The sequence below is a fragment of the Morone saxatilis genome, unplaced genomic scaffold, assembly GCF_004916995.1.
Source record: "Morone saxatilis isolate NCDOM2014 unplaced genomic scaffold, NCSU_SB_2.0 Contig8, whole genome shotgun sequence".
Taxonomy (NCBI): Eukaryota; Metazoa; Chordata; class Actinopteri; family Moronidae; genus Morone; species Morone saxatilis.
The window spans coordinates 23,591,480-23,605,092 of record NW_023340257.1 but is presented as its reverse complement, the minus strand read 5'-3'; the positions used below and the strand labels follow the sequence as shown (position 1 = coordinate 23,605,092).

The following is a 13,613-nucleotide window of genomic DNA, read 5'->3' as shown; positions in this document are numbered from 1 at the left end:
TGTGAATGAATATATATCGTTGAGCTGTGGACAACTCAGGCGAAACAATGACAGTGTGAAAACTGGAGCTTAGACAGTTTTATGCCCTGTACAGTTCTCACAGAGGCAGGATATCAGACAGAAAGCTTTAAAGATGTTCAGAGGATGTACAGGGTCACTGCAGTGTCAGCAGGGACGCTGTAGGATTGTTCTACATGGTGAAGCCCGGAGAGACGTGTGAATAAGTGAGATGTTACAGACTGATGAAATTCCCAGAGAGCCTACGATGGATAATGTGATCCCACCACAGTGATGCAGAAACCAGATGGAGAGGGGTGCCTTCAAATTTCTCTTTCTCTCTTTCTTTTACACATCCATGAACACACACACACACAACCGCAGGCGGATACCCGAAGACAGACACAACGTACACACATACACACTCATTGCACACACCTGTCTAAGTCATGAGATATACAGCCCTCCGAGGGGAAATCCACTTAGTCTATGTTGTAAAATATTGTGATTTTTCTCACCCTCGTATATATTTTTCTTCGCCCGCACAAAGTTTTCCTTGTCTTATAAAAACGTATAAAAAGTCTGAAATAAATGTCCTTGTCTTAGCTCCTTAGAGAGAAAAATGATACATTTTTAAATTGTCTTACTCCATGTCTAAGCATTTTTTCCTACATCTGATTTCAAGTATGTAAATTAGGTGTTATATCTGCTGCCTAACAATTAAACCTTGGTATTTTGTCCTGCTGGCGAATCCACAACCCCTGGCTGACTCAAACAGAGGGATGGTACTCCTGTTATCTCAAAGTGCCTTTTAATAGCACAGGGAGTCAGGCGTTCCTCAGGCCCCTGCTGACAGAGTCAACACAACCCAGGCTGCTTTGCAGGTCATAAACACTCTGTTGACAGTGGTCAGAGGCTTATTATCCTCAGAGCAAAGGACATCAAGCTGAAGGTATCAACTGCAAACAATCCCAGCCTTCGGATTTAGAACACAAAGCCCTTGTTAGCAGGTCTCCTGCCATTTCCCCTCATTTAAGCGCAATCACAGTGTCACACGAGGAAAGTCAGTATTTTACTGTATAAAGTATAATTAACTTGTTTCGCAGCCTCTGCGTGATCGTCAACAAGTATTCTTGTATTGGCTATAATGGGTTATAATCTATTGATATTTGATCGGGGCTGATATGACTGTAGGAAACCAGCTTCAAATCAGTTAAATGTGGGCCAGAGGTCACTGCTGCTTTGTGCGCTTAGTGTTTTTGCTGCTTCTGCTCTCAGTGAGCAGCTCGCTGAAGCTGCTGCGGCTCAACAGTGCAGAGCTGGCAGCTCCGCACAGATAAGTGAGTATATACCCCAGGGGGCCAGAGACAGCCGAACCCTCTGTGGATGAGAAGTGTCTGCGCTGTCAGCTTTGGTTCCCAGCGTGGCCTCTCCTCCTCGGTCGCCCCTCCCACCCCCACAGAGCCCCCACGCCCTTTGTGGTGGGACCCTGCCTCCCTGGTGGGACTCGGCCGCTCTCTGGCCTTCACATGCGACTGTGTCCAATCACCCCGCTCACCCCCCTCTGAACCCAGAGCCTCCGTCTCCATCTCCAACCAGCTCCTGACCCTGAGAGAGAGACAGAAATGAGAAATCACTTGTATTGGAAAGTGGGCTGCACTGTCTAATCAGACATATTTTTAAAAGAGTTTATAAGTTGTAACTGATTATTATTATCAATGGTTGGAAAGCAGTTTATTGACAGTTGATAAAGCAGTAACAGGACATTGAGTAGGACAGTTTTTGGGTTTACAGGTTGTGAAATTTGTTCAATATCCTCCTCCACTATCAAGCCTGCAGTTACACATTAATAAAGGTTTCCTCCAACACAACACACAACATAACTGAACAAGAAAGGTAGATAATAATTCTACTAATATTAAAAGTAATTATAATAGCTCTTAATGAATGTATTTTATTCTGGATGCACTAAGGCAGGGAGGAAGAGGTTAAACTGTCCATTGTAGGGGTCTTTCTGCAAGATGAGTTAAAGATGTAGTTAGGTTTGAAGGTCCAAATGGAATATAATATTCATGGCTGTATGTTTTATTAATGTATAATCACCCTGAAAGTAGGTGAAAGGAGCACACTGGTCCTTTAAGTGAAAATGTTTTTTACAACCTGGAAATCCAAATGTTGAACGTATTAATGGCTTATTACTGATCTACAAGCAGTAATAATAGATGATTCATTACATTACTAAAACAACTTATAAAGCTTTTACAATGTATGACATTAGAAAGTGGTGCTGATAAGTGAGTTGACAGTGTGTAGAGAAAAGAAACATCTTCTCTCTTCTCAATGACAGAAAACTGGCACCTACAGACAAAAAAAGGAGGAGAAAAAAAAGACAGCAGGTCTGTCCAACTCCTGAGCGAAAACAGAGTTGAAGCATCCGTCCTTCATCAGTCCCGTCTCCACCACCTCCTCCATGTTGTTTTCCCTCTCATCCTGTGTCAGAGGTTTGCTGGTTTGTTGGCTTTGGCCCTGGCCGCCCGAAGGCCCGCACTGGGTCGACCCAGCCTCGGGAGGATTGGATCACACCTTCCATAGGAGTCAGCTGTCAGATGGTGAGCTGCACCTGCTGTCTGAAGCAGGGTGGGCCTGCCGCCGCTGCCACCGCCCGGCCAACGCTGGAGCACATAATTACTGCCTCAAAGATGATTATGCTGTTTACTCATGCCCATACGCACAACAGATGACTGTTTCACACTCCCAGCTCCCTCTCCCCCGCCCCTCTGTGAAGGCGTTGCACCTAGGGATGGGGAAATAGCTGCAGCCAACCAACATTCAACCCATCCAACAGGTCTGATGCCAGAAATGACCCGTAGCTATTAGCTGTTCAAACATGCCCCTCCCACATAACTTTAATTCAATTCAATGGGCCCAGTGAGAGCTGGTCTAATCTACAAGGCACAGTGTATTCCACTGAAAAAAAGAACTGCCTTTATGGCTTTGAAGCAGTGTTGGGATTGAGGCTGTTTGTGCAGTAGATGAAACTATCAAAGTCCTAAACACAAGTAGATTTGGTCACTGTTAATGGAGCTTTAAATATAAATAATAATAACTTGTGTGGACACTGAACACATGTTAATAAAAAAAAGTAAAGTTATGTAAGTACTTAGTTTAATTCAAATTTTACTCTCTGGTGTTAAGTCTTTTTTGACCCTGACAGAAATGTTCACAACATGAATCCTTCGTGCTCAAACTAATGTCTGTCTTGAGGATTAGAGGAGTGCTTATGTAAATATTGTAAATCACAAATAAAACCTTTTTATTATTATCCCATCTCTGCTTATCGTGGTTGCTATAAAACATACACATGATAACTGCACAGGTGAAATATTCATAGCATTGAACAAATTCACAAAAAAAAAAAAAAAATCTATTTTTATCATGGTATTTATTTTGGGGTTAGCTTGGTGTAAATTTGGGTTTTTTAAAGATTTTTATTATGTCTTGGTTAACCAATAAGTGTCCTCCAACATCCCTTAATTGTAATGTAATTGTATTTAAATGAATATAAATCACCATTTTATAAAACAAACACATTTTTAGGGTTGAGAAGCGCTGATTAAACCACATTAAAGCCACGGTGCTGTAAATGTGCATCCTCAAACTGACACTGAAGGTGGGTTCACCCTCTATCCGGACAACACAGGTGAGTGTGCGCAGAGGAGGAACGAGGAAGTTTTTCTTTTTTTCTCCTAGATTGTAAAACTTGTTAATGCACAGTCTATATGGGCAACACCCCTCCTCCTCCCTCCCTCCCTCTCTCCCTCCCCTCTCCAGGAGCTGTATTGAGCTGTGGGGCTGGGACATTCCTGGTTTGACGACCAGCTCCGCCGCTGCCATGATTTGCTGAGCAATTCGACACTGGCTTCAAAGATGCGTGTGTGGAGGAGGCAGCGGTAGAGAGACGGAGAGCGAGAACTGGGGGAGAAGTTCCAATAACGGGTTCAGACACACAGGCAGAGGGAGTGTGTGAGCGCACGGAGCCGGGACGTTACGCTTTGATCCAAACACGCGGACTCCAAACTTCCCAGAAGGAGGAAAACTCTCCACTACCTCAACTCGAAGTTTAGACCAAGCAGGGGGGAGTTGTCGCACCTTGGCCCCGAAGCCCTGCGCAGCTCCGCGGGTCTGAAAACTCTCTTCCTCCCCGCTCCACCTCCGGCTGTGTTCATGTTCCTCCCGTCGTCTCACACTTTGAGCCCGTGTCTAATGGAGGGCCCCGTACGGATTTGCCTCCAGAAGAATGCGTTTGGCTGCTAATTCGCCCGACGGCTCGCAGCTTTTGCCCTCCTGCACGAGAGGTAAGGACGGAGGCGGAGAGGGGAGTCCCGGGGCCGGCTTGGCTTGGCTGGGAGCGGGGTTGGGGGGTGGTGGGAGGCTTCGCTGTGCGCACCAGGCCAGCTGGGGTTCTCTGGAAATAACAAAAGAAAAAGTGACGCTCCGAGAAGTCCAGAGCTCCGCAGTGGCAGCTTTAAGCTGTTTCCCAAACATTTGCGTGTTTTTCTGAACTTTGCATTGCGGTGAAAGTGGAGAGGCGCAGCGGCGCTACGGGCTCCGGCGGTGGGGCAGTGTGGTGAGCGGGGGCGCCCGTGTACGGAGGTTAATATTATGTGTGTGTATCAATGAATCAACTGCCCACATTAGAGACTACAACTACAATTTACACATTATATACTTACTTTTATACATTGCATTTGCTCCTTAACTTCCAGTTTACCTCCTTACAATGAAAACACTGATTATTAAATTATTCGATTTTCATGGTTTTGTGTCAGAATATGATGTTATGCAATAGTTAGTACTTTGTTGTTCAGGCTCCATCTTTGTCATATTGTAGTTAGATTGCAGACAGAAAAAGAAAATGCTCACACAAGACTGAGCAACATTTTTGTGTAAACCCATGCTTTGTATTTTGCTAAAAAGCACCCCAAAGCATTCAGATTATCGTTACTCTTCAGCAGTTATCTGTTATCTCTATGCATTCTGACACAGCTCAGCTCTGTTGCCTTTGAATACAACACAAGCAAAGGCATAAATATTTGTTTGGTAAACAGCTCAGCGACACTTCACTTAACTTCCCAGTTGAAAACAGATGGCCTGCAGGCTGCATTTCTGCTTTGAAAGATGAAAGAACATTTTTAGAAATGGCAAATATGTCCCTGGGTTGACACACTGGTGTCACAGTCATAAAAGGTGAAATTGGACTGGGGATATGTGAGACATTACTTTGTTCTAAAGTTATACATTAGTTATGGATCCGCTTTAGGAGCCAACTTTCTGCCACATTTACCACTGTGCAGGAACATGGTGGCTTAGACTAATATTTGAAGTTGTGTTTTTTTTTCCTCTCTCCAAAGACAGAGAGCCTTTATTGTTTTAGATAAATCCCCCTAGGGTGTCATAAATGATGGTTTGGTAAATCCGTGTTTGTATTGCTCTAAAATTTGGCAAGTGCACAAATGACTGTGCAGAGCATGCAACTGTACCTGCTGCTTGAGAGAAGGTGTCATTGTTTGCTGATCGGGAACAGGGCCCTGCACTGATTTGTGATCTGGGATAAAGTCTTAGTTTAGTTACACAAATGATTAAACGCTGGAGGCAAAGAGGAAAAATACTGTAGAGAGAGAGAAGTACGAACGCTGTTTGATCAAGATCATGAAACAGCTTTTGCTTTGTTCCTATTGGCTTAATTTTACATGTTTCTTCAGCATCTTTCAACGTGGGAAATATTCCAAAAAAACAAGAAACAGTTTTGATTTGTCTTCACTAACCGCTCAGGACTGAGTGTGTGCAAGTGTGTGCATGAGCTTCTTCTGCTCAGGTCTCGCTGTGTTGTGATCTGCACCGCTGCACTTCAGGAACTTTGAGGATGATAACTTAAAACCTTACAGTCATAGACAGAGTTCTTCTTTTGGAAATTTTACATTTTAAATTTAAATTTCTAATTTATGCACTTTTTTTGTGAACTATACATGCAGATATAAATGTAGAGAGGCAGCATACATGTTGTAAATATACTATCAGTGAATAAAAAGGATGACGAGGAGATGAAGAGACGTGACACGAGTAAAAGTGATAGTAATGATGTGGCTGCTGAGACAAGTTTCTCACTTTTTCCCCACAACTAATTTCCTCTGTCTGCTGTTCACCCCTATCATCAGAGCTTCACAGGGACTTTTGTTACATAGGGGTAACTCTCAGAAAAACACTTAAAAGTTATTGAGAACAAAGTCTTGAATCCCTCTCAAACGCATGACATCCAGTCAGTGGGACACACATGGCTGCTCTCAGATAAAACACTTTCAAGTTCAAACAGTTGCTCGTGCATTGTTGCGTCGGTGGGGGACAAGAAGACACTTCCGATGCCTTTCAAATCCTTTCAGTGCTCCGCAATATTGGGTGAGCTTTTGACAGGGCCAGAGAGAGATTTGGTCTTTGTGTTGCGGCTCGGACACTGATGGCGTTCCCTTTTTAAATCCTTCCTCAGGTTTTGATACCTCAGTCTTTTCCAGGAGTTTTTTCTTTTTTTTTAGTAAGGTGTTGTTATTTGCTCCCGCCTTCCTCATTTTAACTTAATTCACTCCACAATTTCCCACATTTCCTTGAATGCATTTCTCCCTCGCTCCAACGATTGCCTCATTGGCTGAATTGCATTCTGGTCAGTCTGTGGAGAAATTGGGTGTCCTTTGTTTCTAGGAGCTTTTTAAAATAAAGAAACACAATCATTACTCTTTTGAACATCACAATCCAAGCTACATTACCAATAGCTGGTGGGTTTCAAGCTGAACATAAGGGCCCGTGGAGTATTTTTAGTATAGCCGACCATGTTGTTATTGTGTGGGGATTTTCCCCACGGTAACTATGAATCGGGAATGTATTTGAATCAGACGAAAGAGCCTCAGAATATATTTTTTTTTGTTTTTTGTGACTTGTAGGGAAATTAATAAACCATTAGTGGCCCGGCTCTTATCAGACAGACCCGAACAAAGCACAACTATGCCATTAAGTGAGTTTGAATAATGTTTGAGCCATTAGGGTGCTCGTTAATGATAAACACATGTTGCTGTAGGAGAACTATGTTAAGTGGGCAATTTGAACGTAAGCATGTGTAATGATACCAGCCCCTGCTCTCATAATGGCTCTCTTGATTTTTCTGATCTATTATAATCACACAACCGCATACGCTCCAACAAAGACAAATGATTGTAGAATAGTAGCAGTTGAGGTAACACGTGGGTTTCCATAGCAACGACGAGGTTTCATTAAAGGTAGAGCCAGGAAGCCAGATCGTATACGAGTTAAAATCTTTTAGTTCTGGCATTAAAATCAGGCTCTTTGTTAGTTCGGATATGATTAGTCCATCAGTTAATTGACAGACAGTTAAACTACAGCTACTTTTGATAAGCAATTTATCCTTCATGTCATTAATGAATGAACATGAATATTTCCAGCTTCTACAATGTGGGAATAAATTATGTTAATATCAGTATAAATTCATTATCTTCATGTATTTGACTGCTGTTCAAACCAAACATGCAATTTAGAGACATCTCTTTGGGCTCTGGGCAATTGCAATTGGCATTTTCTCACAGTTTAAGACATTTTTAATTTTTAAAAAATTATTGTAAGCTGCAGCCCAACTTTCAGCTGTTAATGATGGATAAGTGGATGAATGTCTATCGGAGGTGAGTGTGGTGGGAGAGGGTGTGTCTAAATGGGTGACTAAACTATATTTTGGGCACCTCCCCACATTCTCCCGTTTTTCTAGGCCATACAGATTTGAGGCCAGGCAGCAAACCTCAGCCCTGGCCCTAACGCGAATGGAAGTGAACTTAAAACCTAAATCACAATGTGGTGTGGTTGTTTATTTGGTTTGACGCAGTGATCTGTCATTTTATTGCTCCAAAGGATCAACCTTTGGCAGAGAAATATGTTTCAAGAGTCATAAAACGGGAGAAAAATGCTCATTTTGAGCTGCCACCTTATTTTTCATCATCATCACAATATTTTGACAGCTAGAATTAGGTCTTACTTATTTTCTAAGTCTCTGATGGCTAATCCATTTCAGCTTCTTAGTATAATAAAGTAGAATTTAGTGGACTGTTGTGTGGTTGATGTTTGACCCTCCATGCAACTATTTCCAAACTCAAACCTGGCTTGTTTTGAACTCTTGACACATAGCCCTTCTTTTACTCTCATTGCTCAGGGATTGAGTCATACAGCAGCGTTTTTTCCCATTTTCTAATGCTGGCCTTTACTCTGCAAGCTTCAGCTCCCATTCGTCAAGGACAGACCCAGAGCTCAGGCCCTCATTAGATGGACAGAGGGGAGTTTTGGGCAGCATGCCAACGAGCCCCCATGTTCAAGGAGCCAGGGGGTGCTGATTGACAACACCCAGCAGCCATGAGCAAGGGGGTCGCTGGGAAAGATGGGCAGGTCATAGAAAGAGTTTGAGTTCTTGTGACTGCTGGGTTGGTGAGTGCACCCTGCAGCTGCAGTGCTAACAAAAAAATATTTCACTTTCCGCCCTTCGCTTCCCTTCCTAAATTTATTCTAGAGAAAAGCTGTGAGTGGAATTGGATAAATTGAAGCCGTGTTGAAGTAGCCACGAAGGCGAGCGCGGTAGCTGAAGGTGTCACTGGTGTTTATATGAAGCCGTCATTAGTAGCACTTCTTATCTGCTCTGTGCTCAGACTGTCGTTATTTTAACTACACAACGCATACGTCTCTCTGGAGGGACCCCCCCTCCCCATTTCTTCCATGTCCCCCTTCCCTGACAGATGATCCAAACAGCCCGGCACGGACTCGCTTTACTATGCAAGCATGTTACTCCACCAGGTTACAGATAGGCTGCATGCTTCCTCCGGTACAACTCCTCTGAAATGTCAAAGGTGAGCTGACTGTATACACCAGCTTTCAACAAATGGTCGTATTGAGTTTCTAAAAATTCAGAACCTTGAAAGACCTGAAACTGGATAATGACTTTCGGGAGATTTGAGAAATGAAATGAGAAACATCGGGGCGTAATTGTTAAGACAAACAAACAGTTTTTGGAGCAGCAGAAACAGATGTTCCAGCCAGCCACCGAAATGCAGCGGGACGAAGCCATACAGGCTGGATGGAGATAGGCAGGGTGAGGAGGTCTGCTTCTTCTCTGAAGATGGTTTGTTTTCTGTTAATGTAATGGAAATACAGGCCTCAACTAAATATATATATGTCTGTGTTCTCAATATGATAAGAGAATGTAAACCAATACCCCGCACACAGCGCTTTGAGGAGAAACACACTGTCCAGGCGGGTACAGTTAATGAAAATACCTCGACAGTGGATGGTTAAGAGCAGTTTTTGTGACACAGAAGGACACAATTTGACAGCGACCACTTTTTACTGTAGGAAAAAATTATCTTATATGTAGCTGGTAGGCTTGATGAAAAGCCCAAAAGACTACGACAGACTGCAGAAGTACTTGGAAGCGCACTGCAACGGCGGTTTGATGTTACTTTCTGTAGATGCCTTTTATTACACGCTCATAATCACCCGATGGAGTGCTTTTTCACTTTTGTAGCTGTAATATATGTGCCCTTAACATGATGCAGATGGCACATGTATGAGAGGGAGAACAAAAAGTCCCACAGAAGGGTTTCGACGTGGCATTTTACACAACACTCGCCTCTTGCCAAAAACAACAATTTTCCTCATAATTGTCAAGCAAGTACACGATGAGACCCATTGTTCCGCAGCCTTGTCTTGTGTAGTTTTCTTAATGATTCCTCAGCCCAAGGGAAGATTTCAGGGAGTGAACTTCTGAACCGAACCCTTGCTGACAGGTCTCACAGCAAAGTATTTCAGAACATGCGAGGGGGATTTTTTTTTTTTTGTATCCTCAGCGTCTTCCTGTTTGCAAGATTCATTTCTTTTTCCCTTCCTGAAACTGACCCTACTAAATATGCCTGACTTAGCCCGTTGCCTCAGCGCGGGCCCCAAGAGTTAGAGTCTTTTCTTCTTGAAACTGTGAGCAGCCACAGCTTTTTCTATTTCAAATGCTGAACCAATAAGTCACATCTGACATGGGTTTTCTGCGAACCAGAATGTGTGTGCTGTTGAAAAGCCAGCGCAAGGATCAGCAAGACTATATTAAGGCAAAACTAGTGGCTGGCACTCCCCTCCGGCTGACAAACAGGCTACTTGTTTGAAGGGCTGTTTTTCTCCCAGATCAGAGTGTGAGGCAGTGTGGGTACTGCTGCTGACTGCCTCCGGGCCTGTGGTTGTGGGTACCATTTTGGGCCTTCCCTGCTCCAAAATGTAGCCCCTTAGGGACCAATGAAACCCCTTATTTATAAGAGATATTCAAAGTGAGTGGAGGAATTTAAGAGAGAAGGGTGAAACATATGGTTGGCCCAGCCTTCTGCATTGTTCTGGGAATGTTTTGAGATTGCAGCAGATACTCAGCAGACTGCGGGGATGTATTTTTTTGCCTTGTGATAGATGGAAACACAGCTCCGGTTTGACAGACTTTAGTCAAGTAAAATAAATCATCGTCATCTCTTTGTGGCGCTCTTAAACAGTAGCAAACACACACAAACCTACACGAAGAATGCACCGAGTTAGCATACGCCACGGTTTCTTTATTATTGCTGTGTTTTGCTGTTGTCATGAGGTTGTGTTTCTCTTGGCGCCATCAGAGCACTACGTCATCTGCAAAAAGCTCTTCTCACCTCAGACACTGCGGCAGTGAGCAGCCTGGACCCTAAATGTGTTGGAGAGGTTTTTACGATTTGACGTGGTGCCAGAAGTGGAGACTCAGATGATCTGTGTGTTGATGTATCACCACCGAGTTTGTTTTGTGATCACTCGATTTGCCGCACAACAAGCGTGGAGTGTTACAAGGCGAGACGGATAAACATTTAGACAAACTAAATAAAGCATTTACACGCTTTTTTTGGGGACTGTATATTTATCTTTGGGTCCTCAGACTTGTACGTACAAGGCAGCTGGTTAGTTTGTTTGGGTTTTTGCAAGAGATTTGGGGAATTGGGGAAGAAGACTAATTATGTTTTAACCTTTTTACATGTGTTTGTTTTTGTTCTGCCGGATGGCTGTGTAGCTGAGGTTTTCACAGGCAAAGGATTTCTGTCCTTCAAACCCCCTTCCTTGAATCCACGGCCATCGCCGTGGACATTATATTTGCAGAGTCAATTTGTCATTGTGAGAAATGGAAATACTCTGTGTGTACTTACTTTCTCACGCCTCTCAAGTGACAAACAAAGAAAAAGGCAAACACCCTGAAAGCAACCAAGCTGAGTTTTATGTCTGGTTGGTTTTGAATACTGACTTTGCAAAACGGAGTTTCTTGTTAGCATCTATTTGGACAGCTTGTCATTTTATTTTTGTTGCACGTGTTTGAAATAACATTATTTAATATATGTTTTAGTTTGAAAGTACTTTTGGTCGGCAGCCAGGGACCTATCAGGAGGAGACTGAACAGAAACTGTTGTCTGCATCTCCGCTGCTTGTTGCCGGAGAGACACAGGCAGTGATGGAATCCAGGGGAGTTGGGGAGGGACGGGAGACTGCACCGAGGGGAGAGGGGGTGTGGACAGCTGGATCAGATCACTGCATGCCCATATTTCACAGCCCACACAACAGCATTTAAAAATATAGATACACTGTCGTGCCTCCCCCGGAGAAGGTGGACATTTTCAAGGCATTTGGCAAACTTGATAATTTTTTCCTCCACTGCATCAGCATGTTTTCCCATCATCTCTCTAATCAAGGCTGATATTGAGGAATGTGAATCTGTGGCCTCCTCTGCCTCAGTGCCACGGCTGCACAATCCCAGCTCCCCTCTCGCCTGGTGTGATGAATCAGACTCTTGGCACATGTTGGAGATCAGTGTTATAACACACCCTGCGGGCAAGACGGCCTTCTTGTGCATTCCTCCTTTCCATCAGAATTACCTTTTCGTCTGAGCAGACGTTCCCCTGTGGGCTGAAAGGCCTGTGAAATCGGCCGGAAGGGCCCAGAGAGCTCCGACAATGGGGAAGGGTTGTTAGTTACATGCACTTTGCAAAAGGTCTCGAGGTGGCCTTGTATGGTGGCGATACCCGAGGATCTGTTTCCAGTGTCCGAGGCCGCTATTGAGTTTCGCCCCTGTGGTTAATCCTGCTGTTCAGGACCTTGGGAAACAACCGTACCTCCCCACCCTCCGGACCCTCCCCCTCGCAGATTCCCAGGAAAAACAAGACATTGCAGAACAATCTCCAATTAAGATGGGTCTTACATACTGTACCATTCAGTCCCCACTCTCTCTCCCCTCTGTCTCAATCTTTCTACCTCCCTCCCTTCCTCTCCCCTCTCAGCTCTCTGTTTGTGTCCTTGGCCAACAAGCCTGGGGGTAGAATTAGCGCTGTCTCCCAGGTCCCGGCCCTGGCACTTTGGAAGGGTCGGGCTTTGGTGAAGGGAGATATTGGGGGGAGGGAGGAGGTGAAGAGAAGTGGGGGGGAATGTGTGTCCTTGGTAAACAGGGCTTTGTGGGATGTGACTGTCTGATCCCCGGGGGCCTCTCCTTTCATTTCTCCTCTCGTCTGATCCCACAGCACGGCGTTGTCGTCAGGGCCGCGGCGTCTCTGGGTTCTGGGACCCGCTTGGCCCCGCCGTCACCCCGCGCCTCCCGGATTGCTTATGCTCTGTCCTCCTGCAGACACACGCTCAGAGAGACAGCAGTGTCTGAAAAGCAGACTGTCCTTGAAGATGTATCTCATTTGTCTTCTGCAGTCCAGCTCAGTTTAAATGATTTATTGAGGAGACTTGCATTAACTTTCTGAAGGATGTCAGGTTCAGACAAGGGCAGTCATTTTGTATAATGGATCGACTAAACCCCACGAATGCGATTTTCTCCTTACTTCTCATTGTAAAACAAAAAGGACCCCTCTTCTTTCCCCTCCTAATTCCCTTATTTAATTCCAAATCATGTCTCTCTTTCTTTTTCCCTCTTTCTCTCCCTTTCTTTAGCTCACTCCCCTTCTCTCAGTCTGTCCCACTTTTAATAACGTCTCAGTCTTTAATCAGACAGAGTTAGGCCATACCAGAGGCCCAGTGTTTCCACTCATTAGTTTCCTCTGTGGCCCCGGGCTGCCTCAGTGGGCTCACCCAGACCAATAGAAGAAGCCCATAATGGTCCCCTAGAGTCTCTTCTCTCGGGAGGCTCTTCCCAAGTCCCTGAGCCGAGCTGAATGTAGTGAGGCTGAATCATCAGTCAGTTTTGGCAGACGCGGATGCACGCTCAGCCATTATCTGTACGTCTCTATCTCCGAGCCAAATAAAGAGGGAGGAGATATGAGTTGGGGCTTGGCAACTTTTCACCTCCCAGTGAATGTTTCACCTCTTTATACCCCCATCTCCCTTTCCTTCCCTCTCCCAGTGAGCTTTCCTCTCGTATGCTTTTCCCCCCATTGCCTCTCATCTTCTTGTTTTGAATTTATCTCCCATCTCCTGAGTGTGTGTGCGTGTGTTTCTCTGTCTCTTTATGTGTCTCTCTCTCTCTTTTCCCCTCTCTCTCTCTC

The 13,613-nt window shown here is 44.5% G+C and overlaps 1 protein-coding gene across 1 annotated transcript in view; it reads left to right on the top strand.

Moving 5' to 3' along the window:
- Positions 1-3,859: 3,859 nt before the first annotated feature.
- The window catches only part of cdon (cell adhesion associated, oncogene regulated), a 31,445-nt gene continuing 21,691 nt past the window's right edge, over positions 3,860-13,613 (top strand). The window contains exon 1 of the mRNA XM_035680400.1: positions 3,860-4,352. The gene's annotated coding sequence lies outside the window, so the exon portion shown is untranslated. The remainder of the gene's footprint in view (positions 4,353-13,613) is intronic.